The sequence below is a fragment of the Mus caroli genome, unplaced genomic scaffold (assembly GCF_978045245.1).
Source record: "Mus caroli unplaced genomic scaffold, Mus_caroli_1 scaffold_9, whole genome shotgun sequence".
In the NCBI taxonomy this organism is placed as follows: domain Eukaryota; kingdom Metazoa; phylum Chordata; class Mammalia; order Rodentia; family Muridae; genus Mus; species Mus caroli.
The window spans coordinates 77172055-77187085 of NW_028227264.1; positions in this window are offsets into that span (position 1 = coordinate 77172055).

Here is a 15031-nt window from a genome sequence, read left to right on the forward strand (position 1 = left end):
GGTTTTTAATGTACAAAATTATATTTGTTATGTGTTAATAGTATCTTAGTTTAGTTCAAGGTTGACATCATTATGATTGCTAGTCCTCCATAATACATCTCTAGTAGTGCAATAAAACAAAACAAAATACTACTAATAAAAGAAAAACAATAGAATCTACTGTTTTGATGAGGTGTATTAGTTCATTTTTGGACTTTCTTATTAACTTACTAGTTTTTGTTGAAACTCATCATAATCAAGCAGAGAGATGGCTCAGTGGTTAAAAGCACATGTTTATAAAGAATGGGGGCTTTGTTCTTGTCTTTAAGTATACAGACCTACAATTACTATAACTCCAGAATGGGTTGCAAGGGAGTGGGAAATTCAATGTCCTCCTTTGGCTTTCACAGGCACTATACTCACACACATAGTGGATGCACACATACACACACACACACACACACACACACACACGGAATTATAAGAAAACCAATAAAAATGTAACATATTTTCCACATTGTATTATCATTTCTCCTTTAGGTGCTATTCTATTCATTTGAAATTCCAAGCACATTGTCAATATGGAATTACTAGTTTTCTTCTCTATTTCTTTCAAAGAAATAATCCTAGAGTTGTACAATATCACATGATGCTCATTTTCACATTAAATTGTAAGCTATATAATTCTTATCACATGTATTCACTTATCTTATGAATATTTTAGAAAGATTTAGTAAAAGTATGCCTGAGTGTTTACAGATGACTATTTAGATGACATCATGCTAAATCCAACTCTATATTCTCAAATTCCAAACATTAGATGTAGAACAGGCTGATGAGCTCTTTTTAGGAAAATATGAATATATAAATAATAACAAACTTAAACATGGACATGTGTAATCTATGACAATAGAAATACTTTCTGAATAATGCCTTTGATCAATAAAAGAGAAGTAAATTCCAGTAGTCAGAATGACAAACTAGAAAAATGGAAATGAGGAAATGTGTTGTATATTTCACTTCTAAAAATCACTTATTTGGCTGATATTCAATTAATATTACAAAGTAATAAATTTTGTCTATAAAATCTTAATTGCAAGTCATAGAAGAATCAGTGTTTTATTGGAAAGAACAGAGAAGGTTAAGGATTCATAAAAGGAAATGTAAGGTAAATAATAAATACTTTAATTTTGGGGTGTTTGTGTGTGTGAGTGTGCTTGAATACTTGTGTGTGAATGTGTGTCAATGCATATCAATCTTGGCCTTACATCTTGTTGAGACAGGGAATTTTTGTTGTTGTTGCTGCATGTAGCAGGCTAGCTGGACTGCACACTTCTTGGGAGTCTAGAGTTTCTACCTCCCATATTAGAGTAAAGCACTGTATTATAGACCATCCTATTGCATCAACTATTTACATGTGTTTTCAAATTCTGAAATCATGTTTTTGTTTTTGTTTTTTTTTGAGACAGGGTTTCTTTGTGCAGCCTTGGCCGTTCTGGAACTCATTCTATAGACCAGGCTGGCCTAGAATTCAGCAATCTGCCTGCCTCTGCCTCTCATGTGCTGGGATTAAAGGTGTGCACCACCACCGCCTGGCATGAACTCAGGTTCTTATGATTATGCAGCAAGTGCTTCCCACCTGAGCCATCTTCCCAGAAACTGACATTTTTGCTAGAGAATGAAAAAGATGCAATACTTTCAGATAAATGACACAGGTGATTGAAAAAGAGCTCTAAAAGATTCAGAGTTAAGAGGACGATTTACATCCAGAAGGTGAGAGCTATCTGAATTAGATTCTAGAAGCAAGAGGAGATGAGATGAAGATGAGAGGAAGAGAAATTGAGAAAGGCATAGGGGCTGATTGCACGGAACGCTAAGTGAGCAGATGCTCCTCATTGCATGGCATCCTTTTGAGTCCCCAGCTTCATCCTTTGAGAACTCTAGCTCCATTTATACCTGCTTCCCATCAGGATCTCCAACGGTGGTGTGGTATCTGCATTCTCCTTTTTTCTCCGAGTGGCATAAGTTCAGCTAAGCTCCAAGGCAAGGCAGGGTGTTGACATCAAGTGATAATGATGGTACAGTTGAATTCTCTGATCCCTTGGACTACTCTGCAGGTGGGCGGATCAAGTGGGAAATAGTGTTTCAGTGTCTCTGCGTTGAATTCCCAAAGCAACTCATTAAATTAAGTGTTCTATTATCACAATATTCTCTGAAGAGTTTATTTCACATAAGTGAGGAAAATAAGTAGAAAGATATTTTTTATCCTAAAGAGTATATCTTCTTTGCCAGGCATGTCTCTCTTTTCCTCTGGACTCTTTGTTTATGATGTCCTTCCTTCCTCAACTGATCTTCATTTTAAAATTACCTTTTCCTGTTCTTGTCAATTTGTGTACGTGTCAACGTGTGAGATGGAAGTGGTCTATCAAGCATATCAGCATGCATAGTTTCAAGCACATGTGAGCCCTGAGTGCCATATGTGAAACTGGAGACACAGATCAGATTGGTAATTTGAAAGAGTTGTAGAGACTTTGTTATTTTCTTAGCTAGAATTATTGTTGCTCTGATGAAATATGACTAAAAGCAACTTGGGCAGTAATGAATTTATTTGGCTTCCATTTTCAGAACATTGCTCATCACTAAGGAAGTCAGGGCAGGAACTCAAGCAAGGCAGGAACCTGGAGGCAGGAGCTGATGCAGAGATTACGAAGTGGTGCTGCTTACTGACTTATTCCTCCTGGCTTCCTCAGCCTGATTTCCTATAGAACTCAGAACCACCACCCCGGGGTGTCCCTACCCACAATGAATGGCCCCTCCCACATTAATTATTAATTAAGTAAAATCCTAGGCTTGTCTATAGCCCAATTAGATAGAGGCACTGTTTCAACTGAGTTTTCCTCTTCTTCCTCTCTATGCCTTTCTAAAATAAAGCTCTAAAACCATGGACTGTCTCTGCTCATCAAGATCCACCATACTGGAGCAATAGAGCAGGTTTCCTTCTAACTAGCCTCGTATCTAACCTCACACTAGGAAGCCTTCCTAAGTGCTCCAGCCAGCCTACCAAACCACCCGCTGAACTGGCAACCTGGGCTAGCCAAAGACTCTTGCCCCTGTGAGAATCACCCAGGGTTTTTCCTCCCCTGCCTCCTTTCTCCCTTTGGCCCTGGGGCTGACAGAGCCACCCCTGCAGCCATCATTTTGTTCTCAGCTCTTCTGTGGTGTCCAACAATGTCCTGAGATGCCCAAGAGCTAGAACCTTGGACTCTGTCAACCCTGGACTCTGTGAGCCCTAGGGACCCCAGACTGCTTCCTCTGTAAGTCTGTGGACTGGGTTTCTGTGGCTTCCCACAGCCAAATGCCCACCAGGGCGTTGTAGAGAGCCAGTCCCCTGCATTTTCCCACCCAGATCCTGGAACTCCATGGTTTATTTCCCCTCACATGACTACCAACAATGTGTGATCTTTTGTGGCTGAGTTATCTCACTGAGTTACCTAGATTCATCCATTTGCCTGCAAATTTCATGAAGTCATTGTTTTTATAGCTGAGTAGTATTCCATTGTGTAATGTACCACATTTTCTGTATCCATTACTCTGTTGAGGGACATCTGGGTTGTTTCCAGCTTCAGGCTATTAGAAATATGGCTGCAATGAACATAGTGTAACATCTGTCCTTACTACATGTTGGAGCATCTTCTAGGTATATGCCCAGGAGTGGTATAGTTGGGTATAGTGGTATAGTAATAATGTCAGGTATACTCAGGCAGTATGATGTCCAATTTTCTGAGGAACCACAAAACTGATTTCCAGAGAGGTTGTATCAGAGTGCAATCCACCAGCAATGGAGAAGTGTTCCTCTTTCTCCACATCCTTGCCAGCATCTGATGTTACCTGAGTTTTTGATTTTAGTCTGTCTAACTGGTGTGAGGTGGAATCTCAGGGTCTTTTTGATTTGCATTTTCCTCATGACTAAGAATGTTTGAACATTTATTTAGGTACTTCTGAGCCATTTGATATTCCTCACTTGAGAATTCTTTGTTTAGCTCTGTTACCCATTTTTAATAGGGTCATTTGGTTCCCTGGAGTCTAACTTCTTGAGTTATTATATATTGGATATATATATATATATATATATATATATATATCCAATATATAATATATATCCAATATATATATATATATATATATATATATATTGGATATTAGCTCTCTACTGGATGTAGGATTGGCAAAGATCTTTCCCAATCTGTTGGTTGCCATTTTGTCCTATTGACAGTGTCCTTTGCCTTACAGAAGCTTTAAAATTTTATGAGGTTCCATTTGTCTATTGTTGATTTTAGAGAATAAGTCATTAGTTTTCTTTTCAGAAATTTCCCTTGTGCCCATGTATTCCAGGCTTTTCCCCACTTTTATTAGATTCAGTGTATCTGGTTTTATGTGGAGGTTCTTGATCCACTTAGACTTGAGCTTTGTACAGGGTGATAAGAATGGGTCAATTTGCATTCTTCTACATGCTGACTTCCAGTTGAACCAACACCATTTGTTGAAAATGCTTTTTCCCACTGGATGGTTTCAGTTCCTTTGTCAAAGATCAGGTGACCATAGGTGTGTGGGTTCATTTCTGGGTCTTAAATTCTATTCCATTGATCTACCTGCCTGTCATTGTAACAATACCATAAGGTTTTTATCACTATTGTTCTGTAGTACAGCTTGAGGTCAGGGATGGTGATTCCTCCAGAAGTTCTTTTATTGTTAAAAATGGTTTTCGCTATTCTGGGTTTTTGGTTATTCTAAATGAATTTGAGGATTGCTTTCTAACTCTATGAAGAACTGAGTTGGACTTTTGTTGGGGACTACATTGAATCTATAGATTGTGTTCAGCAAGATGGTCATTATATATTAATTCTGCCAATCCTTGAGCATGGGAGACCTTCTAAGGAAATCTTTTGAGGTCTTTGATTTCTTTCTTCAGAGACTTGAAGTTCTTGTACAGATCTCTCACTTGTTTGGTTAGGGTCACACCAAGATATTTTATATTGTTTGTTACTATGTTAAAGAGTGTCATTTCCCTAATTTCTTTCTCAGCCTGTTTATTCTTCGAGTAGAGTAAGGCTACTGATTTGTTTGAGTTAATTTTATATCCAGCTACTTTGCTAAAGTTTATCAGTTGTAGGAGTTCTTTGGTGGAATTTTTGTGGTCACTTAAGTATACTATAATACCTACTGCAAATAGTGCTATTTTGACTTCTTCCTTTCCAATTTGTATTCTGTTGACCTCCTTTTGTTATCTAATTGCTCTTTCTAGAACTTCAAGTACTATATTGAATAGATTGGGATAGAGTAGGCAGCCTTCTCTAGTCCCTTATTTTAGTGGGACTGCTTTAAGTTTCTCTCCATTTAGTTTGACATTGGGTCTGGTATGCCTTATATTCCTTTTACTATGTTTAGGTATGAGCCTTGAAATCCTGATCTCCAAGACTTATAACATGAAGGGATGTTGAATTTTGTCAAATGCTTTTTCAGCACCCAATGAAATGATCCTGTTTTTTTTTTTTTTTTTTTGCTTTGAGTTTGTTTATGTAGTGGATTACATTGATGGATTTCTATATATTGAACCTTCCCAGCATTCCTGAAATGAAGCCTACTTGATCATGATGAGTGATCATTTTGATGTGTTTTTGGACTTAGTTTGTGAGAATTTTGTTGAGTAGTTTTGCATCAGTATTCATAGGGGAAATTGGTCTGAAGTTCTATTTCTTTGTTGGGTCTTTGTGTGGTTTTGCTATCAAGGTAACTGACTTCATAGAATGAATTGGATAGTGTTCCTTCGGCTTCTATTTTGTGGAATAGTTTTAAGAGTATTGGTATTAGGTCTTCTTTAAAGGTCTGACAGAATTTTGTACTAAACCAATCTGGCCCTGGTTTGTTTTTGTTTTTGTTTGGTTGGGAGACTTTTAATGAGTGTTTCTACTGCTTTATGAGTTATGGGATGATTTTGATGGTTTATCTGATCCTGATTTAGCTTTGGTAGCTGGTATCTGTCTAGAAAATTGTCCATTTCATCCAGATTTTTCAGTTTAGTTGAGTATAGGCTTTTGTAGTAGGATCTGATTATTTTTGCATGTCCCCACTTTCTGTTGTTATATATCTCTTTTCATTTTTGATTTTGTTAATTTGGACACTGTCTCTGTGCCCTCTGGTTAGTATGGCTAAGGGTTTATCTATCTTCTTGATTTTCTCAAAGAACCAGCTCCTGGTTTGGTTGATTCATTGTATAGTTCTTTTTGTTTCTACTTGGTTGACTTCAGCCCTGAGTTTTATTATTTTATGCAGTCTAACTCCTTTTGGGTGTATTTGCTTCTTTTTGTTCTAGAGCTTTTAGTTGTGCTTTAAAGCTGCTAGTTTATCCTCTTTCCCGTTTCTTTTAGGAGGCATGTAGAGCTATGTGTTTTCTTCTTAGCACTGCATTCACCATGTCCCGTAAGTTTGGGTATGTTGTGCCTTCATTTTCAACAAGTTCTAACAAGTCTTTAGTTTTTTTCTTTATTTCTTCCTTGACCAAGTTAGGTAGGGCATTGTTCAGCTTCCATGTGTATATGGGCTTCCTGTTGTTTTTGTTGTTATTGAAGATCAGCCTTACTCTGTGGTGGTCTGATAGGATGCATGGGATTATTTCAATCTTCTTGTATCTGTTGAGACCTGTTTTGTGAACAATTATGTGGTCAATTTTGGAGAAGGGACAATGAATTGGTGAGAGGAAAGTATATTCTTTTGTTTTACGATGAAATGTGCTATAGATATCTGTTAAATCCATTTGTTTCATAACTTCTGTTAGTTTCCCTGTGTCTCTGTTTAGTTTTTCTTTACATGATCTGTCCATTGCTAAGAGTGGGTTTTAAAGTCTCTCAGTATTATTGTGTGAGGTACAATGTGTGCTTTGAGCTTTAGTAAAGATTCTTTTATGAATGTGGATGCCCTTGCATTTGGAGCATAGTTGTCCAGAATTGAGAGTTCATCTTGGAAGATTTTTCCTTTGATGAGTATGAAGTGTCATTCCTTATCCTTTTTGATAACTTTTGGTTAAAAGTTGATTTCAGTCGATGTTAGAATGACTACTTCAGCTTGTTTCTTGGGACCATTTGCTTGGTAAAAATCTTTCCAGATTTTTCTCAGTGGTAGTGTCTGTCTTTGTCACTGAGGTGTATTTCCTGTATGCAGCAAAATGCTTGGTCCTGCTTAAATATCCAGTCTGTTAATCCATGTGGATTTTTTTTTTTTTTTTTTTGGTGGTGGAACTGAGTCCATTGATGTTAAGAGATATGGAATAGTGATTGTTGCTTCCTATTATTTTTGTTGTTAGAAATGGAATTATGTTTGTGTGGCTATCTTCTTTTAGGTATATTAAAGAAGATTACTTTTTTGCTCTTTCTAGGGTATAGTTTCCCTGCTTGTGTTGGAGTTTTCCATATATTATCCTTTGTAGGGCTGGATTTGTGGAAAGATATTGTGTAAATTTGTTTTTGTAATGGAAGATCTTAGTTTCTCCATCTATGGTAACTGAGAGTTTTGCTGGGTATAGTAGCTTGGGCTGGCATTTTTGTTCTGTTAGGGTCTGTATGACATCTGCTCAGGATATTCTAGCTTTCATAGTCTCTGGAGATAGGTCCAGCTTAATTCTGATATGTTTGCCTATTTATATATGTTACTTGACCTTCTCCCCTTACTGCTTTTAATATTCTTTCTTTGTTTTGTGCATTTGTTGTTATGGCTATTATGTTATTGGAGAAATTTCTTTTCTATTCCAATCTATTTGGATGTCTGTAGGCTTCTTGTATGTTTATTAGCATCTATTTCTGTAGGTTAGGGAAGTTTTCTTATATAACTTTTTTGTTGTTTCTTATATAACAATTTTGTTGAAGATACTTACTGGCCCTTTAAGTTCAGAGTCTTCACTGTCATCTTTGGTTTGCATTTCTCTGATGACTAAGGACTTTGAACATTTCTTTAAGTGCTTCTGGGCCATTAGAGATTTTTCTATAGAGAATTCTCGATTTAGTTCTGTACCTCATTTTTAAACTTTTTTTTGGGGGGCTGTTGGTATCTAACTTCTCTTGTTCTTAGTAAATATTGGATATTAACCCTCTGTCAGATGTAGGGTTGATGAAAATCCTTTTCCAGTCTGTGGGCTGCTGATTTTTCCTATTGACAGTGTCTTTTGCCCTACAAAATTTTGCAGTTTCATGAGGTCCCATTTATCAATTCCTGAATTTAGAGCCTGAGCCATTTGTGTTCTGTTCAGGAAATTGTTTCGTGTACCATGCATTCAAGGGTATTTTCCTTCTTATTTTGTATGATAGTTATTGTATCCAGTTTTATGTTGAGGTCCTTGATCCAATTGCACTTTGGTTTTTAGTAGGGTGTTAAGTAAGGATCTGTTATTCTTCCTCTATGTGTACACATCCACTTATTTCAACACCACTTGATGAAGATGTTATCCTTTTACCTATGTATGGTTTCGACTTCTTTATCAAAAAACAAGTGTGAGGGGAGGGAGCAGAGACTGAGAGAATAGCTAACCAGTAACCAGCTCAAAGTGAGGCCCAGCCCATGCCAAGCACTAATTCCTAACACTATTAATGATTCTCTGATATGCTTGCAGACAGGAGGAGCATGTTGTCTTCTGACTCAGCTGACTCAGACACATAGAGACACTTAAAGTCAAACAGTGGATGGAGCTTAGGGATTCTTATGGAAGAATAGGAGGAAGGATTGTGGCCCCAAAGGAGTAGGAACTCCATCAGAAGATCAACTCAGTCAACTAACCTGGACCCTTTGGGCTCTCTGAGTCAACCACCAATAAAGAACGTACAGTCTGGACCTAGGCCTCCCCAGTCATATGTAGCAAATGTGCTGTTTAACCTTCATGTGATTCCTGGACAACTGGATTAGGGGCTATCCTAAAAGTTGTTGCCTGTATCTGGGATATGTTCTCCTAGCTGGGCTGTCTTCTCTGGCCTTGGAGAGGAAGCATTAGACTTCCCAGAGACTTGAAGGAGGAGGGGAAGAGAAATTCTGGGTGCCCCCACATGTTCAGAGAAGAACAGGAGGGGGTGGGAGAAGGATTACGGGAGGGGTGACTTTGAAGAGGGCAGTGTGCTGAATGTAAATTGAATAAGTAAAAGAAAAGAAAATTAAATAAAAAAAGTTAATGGAGTTTTTGCTATCCTAGGTTTTTTGTTGTTCCAGATGAATTTGCAGATTGCCCTTTCTAATTCCTTGAAGAATTGAGTTGGAATTTTGATGGGGATTGCATTGAATCTGTAGATTGCTTTTGGCAAGATAACCATTTTTACAATGATGATCCTGCCAATCCATGAGCATGGGAGATCTTTTCATCTTCTGAGATCTTCTTTAATTTCTTTCTTCAGAGAGTTGAAGTTCTTGTCATACAGATCTTTGATTTCCTTAGTTAGAGTCACGCCAAGGTATTTTATATTGTTTGTGACTATTGAGAAGGGTGTTGTTTCCCTAATTTCTTTCTCAGCCTATTTATCCTTTGTGTACAGAAAGGCCATTGACTTGCTTGAGTTAATTTTATATCCAGCTACTTCATTGAAGCTGTTTATCAGGTTTAGGAGTTCTCTGGTGGAATTTTTAGGGTCACTTATATATACTATCATATCATCTGCAAAGAGTGATATTTTGACGTCTTCTTTTCCAATTTGTATCCCTTTGATCTCCTTTTGTTGTCTAATTGCTCTGGCTAGGACTTCAAGTACAATGTTGAATAGGTAGGGAGAGAGTGGACAGCCTTGTCTAGTCCCTGATTTTAGTGGGGTTTCTTCCAGCTTCTCACCATTTACTTTAATGTTGGATACTGGTTTGCTGTAGATTGCTTTTATCATGTTAGGTATGCGCCTTGAATTACTGATCTTTCCAAGACTTTTATCATGAATGGGTGTTGGATTTTGTCAAAGGCTTTCTCAGCATCTAACGAGATGATCATGTGGTTTTTGTCTTTGAGTTTGTTTATATACTGGATTACGTTGATGGATTTCCATATGTTGAACCATCCTCGCATCCCTGGGATGAAACCTACTTGGTCATGATGGATGATTGTTTTGATGTGTTCTTGGATTCGGTTAGCAAGAACTTTATTGAGGATTTTTGCATCGATATTCATAAGGGAAATTGGTCTGAAGTCCTCTATCTTTGTTGGGTCTTTTTGTGGTTTAGGTAGGATACCCAAGATATAAGATACAATTTGTTAAAGGCATGAAACTCAAGAAGAACGAAGACCAAAGTGTAGACACTGTGCCCCTTCTTAGAATTGGGAACAAAACACCCATGGAAAGAGTTACAGAGATAAAGTTTGGAGCTGTGACAAAAGAATGGACCATCTAAAGACTGCCATATCCAGGGATCCATCCCATAATCAGCTTCCAAACGCTGACACCATTGCATACACTAGCAAGATTTTTCTGAAAGGACCCAGATATAGCTTTCTCTTGTGAGACAATGCTGGGGCCTAGCAAACACAGAAGTGGATGCTCACAGTCAGATCTTGGATGGATCACAGGGCCCCCAATGGAGGAGCTAGAGAAAGTACCCAAGGAGCTAAAGGGATCTGCAGCCCTAAAGGTGGAACAACATTATGAACTAACCAGTACCCCAGAGCTCTTGACTCTAGCTGCATATGTATCAAAAGATGGCCTAGTCGGTCATCACTTGAAAGAGAGGCCCATTGGACTTGCAAACTTTATATGCCCCAGTACAGGGGAACGCCAGGGCCAAAAAAGTGGGAGTGGGTGGGTAGGGGAGTGGGGGGGTGTATGGGGACTTTTTGGATAGCATTGCAAATGTAAATGAGGAAAATACCTAATTAAAAAGAAAGAAAAAAAGTTAATGTAGAGGCTGGCCAGATGAATCAGTAGTTAGCAGACTTGCTACCATGCAGACAATCCATGTTCAGTTCCTGGAACTTACATCATATCTCACAACCTTCTCTGACTCCAGTTCTCAGGATCCAATCCTGTCATCTGGCCCATGGAGTCACATATACTGTACTTATATATATTCAGGAAAACATCAAAAATAATATTTTTGAGAGCAAATGTGAACACTTTTCTGACATTTCAGGGATTTTTGTGAGATCCACTGACTAGTATTTTAACGATTCACATGATTGACTTAAGAGAGGCCATTTGTATTAGGCTTAGGAAAATGTCAATTGAATAATGGTTTCCAGGAGACAAAACCTTTAGAGAGTAGTTAAGGTCATGGAGAAGAGACAACCAAAAGTCATTGGTCCCTGGGAATCAGCAAAATTAAATTCTTGGCTTTCCAGACCTGTGTCCCAGAGGGTAATCAGCTACTTAAAGGATAATGATGTAAAATTAGGGAAATGTGCGAATGAGCAAGTGTAGGACACTTCAACCTTATCTTCTGCTGACCTTCAGAGTATGCAGCCTTGGACAGAAGCTGGAGAGGTAGTTCTCACTTCTTGTTTTTTAAGTGTTTTCAGTTCTTTGTGCTGTGTGGACTGGTTCATAGTTTCAGTCTTCACCATTTTCTGAGAAGCTTGAGCTGCATTTAGTGAATTCTTTAAAGAGAGTGGTCAGGTGAGTTTCAGAACTCTGTAGACATTACAAGAGAGTGTTAAAGAAAATTGGTCCTAAGTTTGTTCTTCTGTGGTCACTGGAGAGCCAATCCTTGTTAGTATAATAGGGTTTCTCTGACTGCTTACCTTGCCATTCCATCACTTTTTGTTCAGAATATTAAATTGAGAAATGAATCTTAAAGAAATTAATCCCAAGTTTCATTGATGACAAGAAATGGCAAAAATAGAATCCTGAATGGAAGTGGGAACTGGGGTAGATGTAAAAGTATATTTCAGTGTAAGAACTACCCAAGAGTCTTTACAGTTTAAGTAGTAGGAGAATACAGGAGTGGAGTGCAGAGAAATAGAGTCATTTTGTATTAAAGGAGATTTATTGGACTGTTTTTATGATGATGAGAAAGATAAGGGGAAGGCAATCTTACAAGCTGATAGGAAATTGTAATTAAATATCAACTTTTGCTGTGAATGTACATACACATGCAGGCACACACACGTGCGTGCATGTGCACACACACACACACACACACACACACACACACACACACACAGACAAACAAACACAGAAATTGTTCCAACCTCTGAGAGAGACTCAATATTTTTATGAGTTTTTTTGTTCATTTCCTTTCTCTACTGAAAGTGCCTATGAGGTCTTTTCTTGTATTCTGTTATGGGAACATGTATATTCCAGGTGTCAAATGTACTCTTTCAGTGTATTTATTAGAGTTCCTTTACAGTTTTTTTTTTTACAAATTGCCTGCTTTTCATGTATTTATTTATTATTCTTAGATGTGAGTTTATAATAATATTTGAAAGTTTGTTTTGTATTCATTAATATATTATAATCAGTCATACTTGTGTTTAACTGGCTTCTTGTTCTTCAGAAAGAATTCACCAATGTGTCATTTATTTTTGTCCTATTTTTCCATCAGATCATTTTTACATGCTTCCAGTGTGTTTCTTCATCTTTATTATTCTTTATTTTGCTATTTTCATATCTGTAATGAGATACAACCCCGAAAGGGGGAGGGTGCCACCACATTTATTCATTATTTGCATGGTACTAATTCTTTTCATCATTTAAGAAACATCCATGTATTTGAATGGAGCATACTTGAACATGAAGCTCTATGAGACCCATTAAGTTTTAATAAAGCTGCCTCCATGTATTTAGAGGTGTTTTTAAAACCATATTTGTTTCCTTTCAAGTCTTCAAAAGTTTGACTTTAAGTTACTTATCATTTGTGATATCATCAAAAATTGGTCTTTTAGATATTTGCTTCATATTGAAACACACTAAACATGAATTGAAATGAATGTTATATAAAGTAAAGGATATCATTGAAGTCTAGGAAAGAAAAAATGAGAAGAGAAAATGAGGTTCAAACTGCTATCAAATAATGCTTCATGAGTGCTGAAGTCCTCATGACATGCAATATGCCAAGGGAATCACAGTTTGAAAAATATTGCATATACTTCCACATCTGATATTTATTTCATAGAAATAAATAAAACATTGCTTTAAAAACTGTACACTTGAAATTTATTATGTGGTTTTCAAACAGAAAGTTATAAGAGAGTATTTGGAATTCTTACAACATAAGTAGGTAATAAAAGTTGAAGGAAATGCCAACAGTAAGTCCCTTGCCATGATCATCACATGCTGTGTACCTGTGTAGAATTATACCTCTGTATCCTATGCATATTAGAAGTTACTAGGGATTAATTCAAAGCCAAAATTAATGACAATACAATAGTAAAGGGCATGGTATCATAGTTACTCTTCCTTTCACTCCCCTTTGTTTCTCTATCTTTATCCACACTAGAGAAAACATGTAATACTAAAACATTGTAGGACTGTAAACATGGAAATGCAAAACAATCAGATAGGACACATGAGAAAATGTAGTAGAGAAGGGAAATGTGATTGAGATACTCTGTATACATATGTGAAAATGTCCCAATGAGCCACAGAACTTTGAATAAGCAAAAAACAGTGATGATACTAGATAAAACTAAAATAAAAACAACTCCATAATCCCGATGTGCTAAGGGGAGAAATTAATTAACACTGCTCTTTTCTGTTTCAGAGTTTCTTAGTGTCTCTTAAAATGTCTCTCTACATAGTATGTGTACATACTTGCTCATACATTGCTTATGAAATGCTCCAGTAGTATTCTATGCCAGTCATTATGCATTATATGTCTACTCCAATTTTCTTTTCTATTTCTCAGCTTATTTTCTCACTAAATAACAGCCACAGACATCAAATAATCATTGTTCATAGTACAGATTAGCTGTTTTACACCATGTAAAATACTGTACAATTGAGTCTGTGGATCCATTGGGATGGTATTTTGTATTCTTTTTCATGGATTTGTAGTTATACACATGCTGCAATAACAATTTTGCTTTTAGGTCAAACTGTACTTCTCAATGTGAACCAATTCTACTCTTCAGTGTCCAGCACTGTTCACCTATCATACAGGGAGTCTTCAAAGAGGCTGGGTTGCCTCTAACCATCCTGTGAGGCACATCCCACTACACAGAATGATCTGGCCAGAATGTCACCTGGTTACTATGCAGAAAGTCCTTTGTGTGATTCCCTCAAAATGCGTAAATCACAGATATGTACGTGCACATGAATGGCAGACACATAACAGCAGCTTCTATCTTTCCTTTCAGCTATACCTGCTTTCAGCCGGTGTGGTGGCACACTCCTTTAATCCAAACACTCGGGAAGCAGAGGCAGGAGGATTTCTGAGTTCGAGGTCAGCCTGGTCTACAAAGTGAGCTCCAGGACAGCCAGGACTATACAGAGAAACCCTGTCTTTAAAAACAAGCAAACAAATAAACAATACAAAAACAAAAAGAGTTATACATGCTTTCATCCTCTTCACTGCATCACCACTCCTTGTCCTGTTACAGGGTAATTGTTTTTAAATAGTTTTAGTTGTTATTCTATTTCTCTCTCTTTCTCTCTCTGTGTATGTGTGTGTTCACATTTATTAAAAAGGGGGATTTTGCTGAATGTGTACATAGACAAATGTATGCCATTCTATCATCCTAAAAGGTAGTAAACATGATTTCTTTATTTTCCTATAATCTTTTCATTCATATACACTAAGTTCTTTTTGTTTTTATCAACCTCTATAAATTCCCTAAACACTGCCTGAATCATATTTAGCAGTAACATTATGTATTCATAATAATTTCTCATTAAAAATGTAAAATACACGACTTTTAATGAAATTTTCAGAGAGTGAAAGGAATGTCTATCAAGATTAACATCAGGGACTCCATAAGAACAATTCCTTGGAAACAATTACAGATGTTAATTTGTTGAAAACATAAAGTGTAGCATATCATTTATATCAGTGTGAGAATTCTCACATTATCTTGCCTTTATCTTGTCTCATAGACACATGTGACTGACTG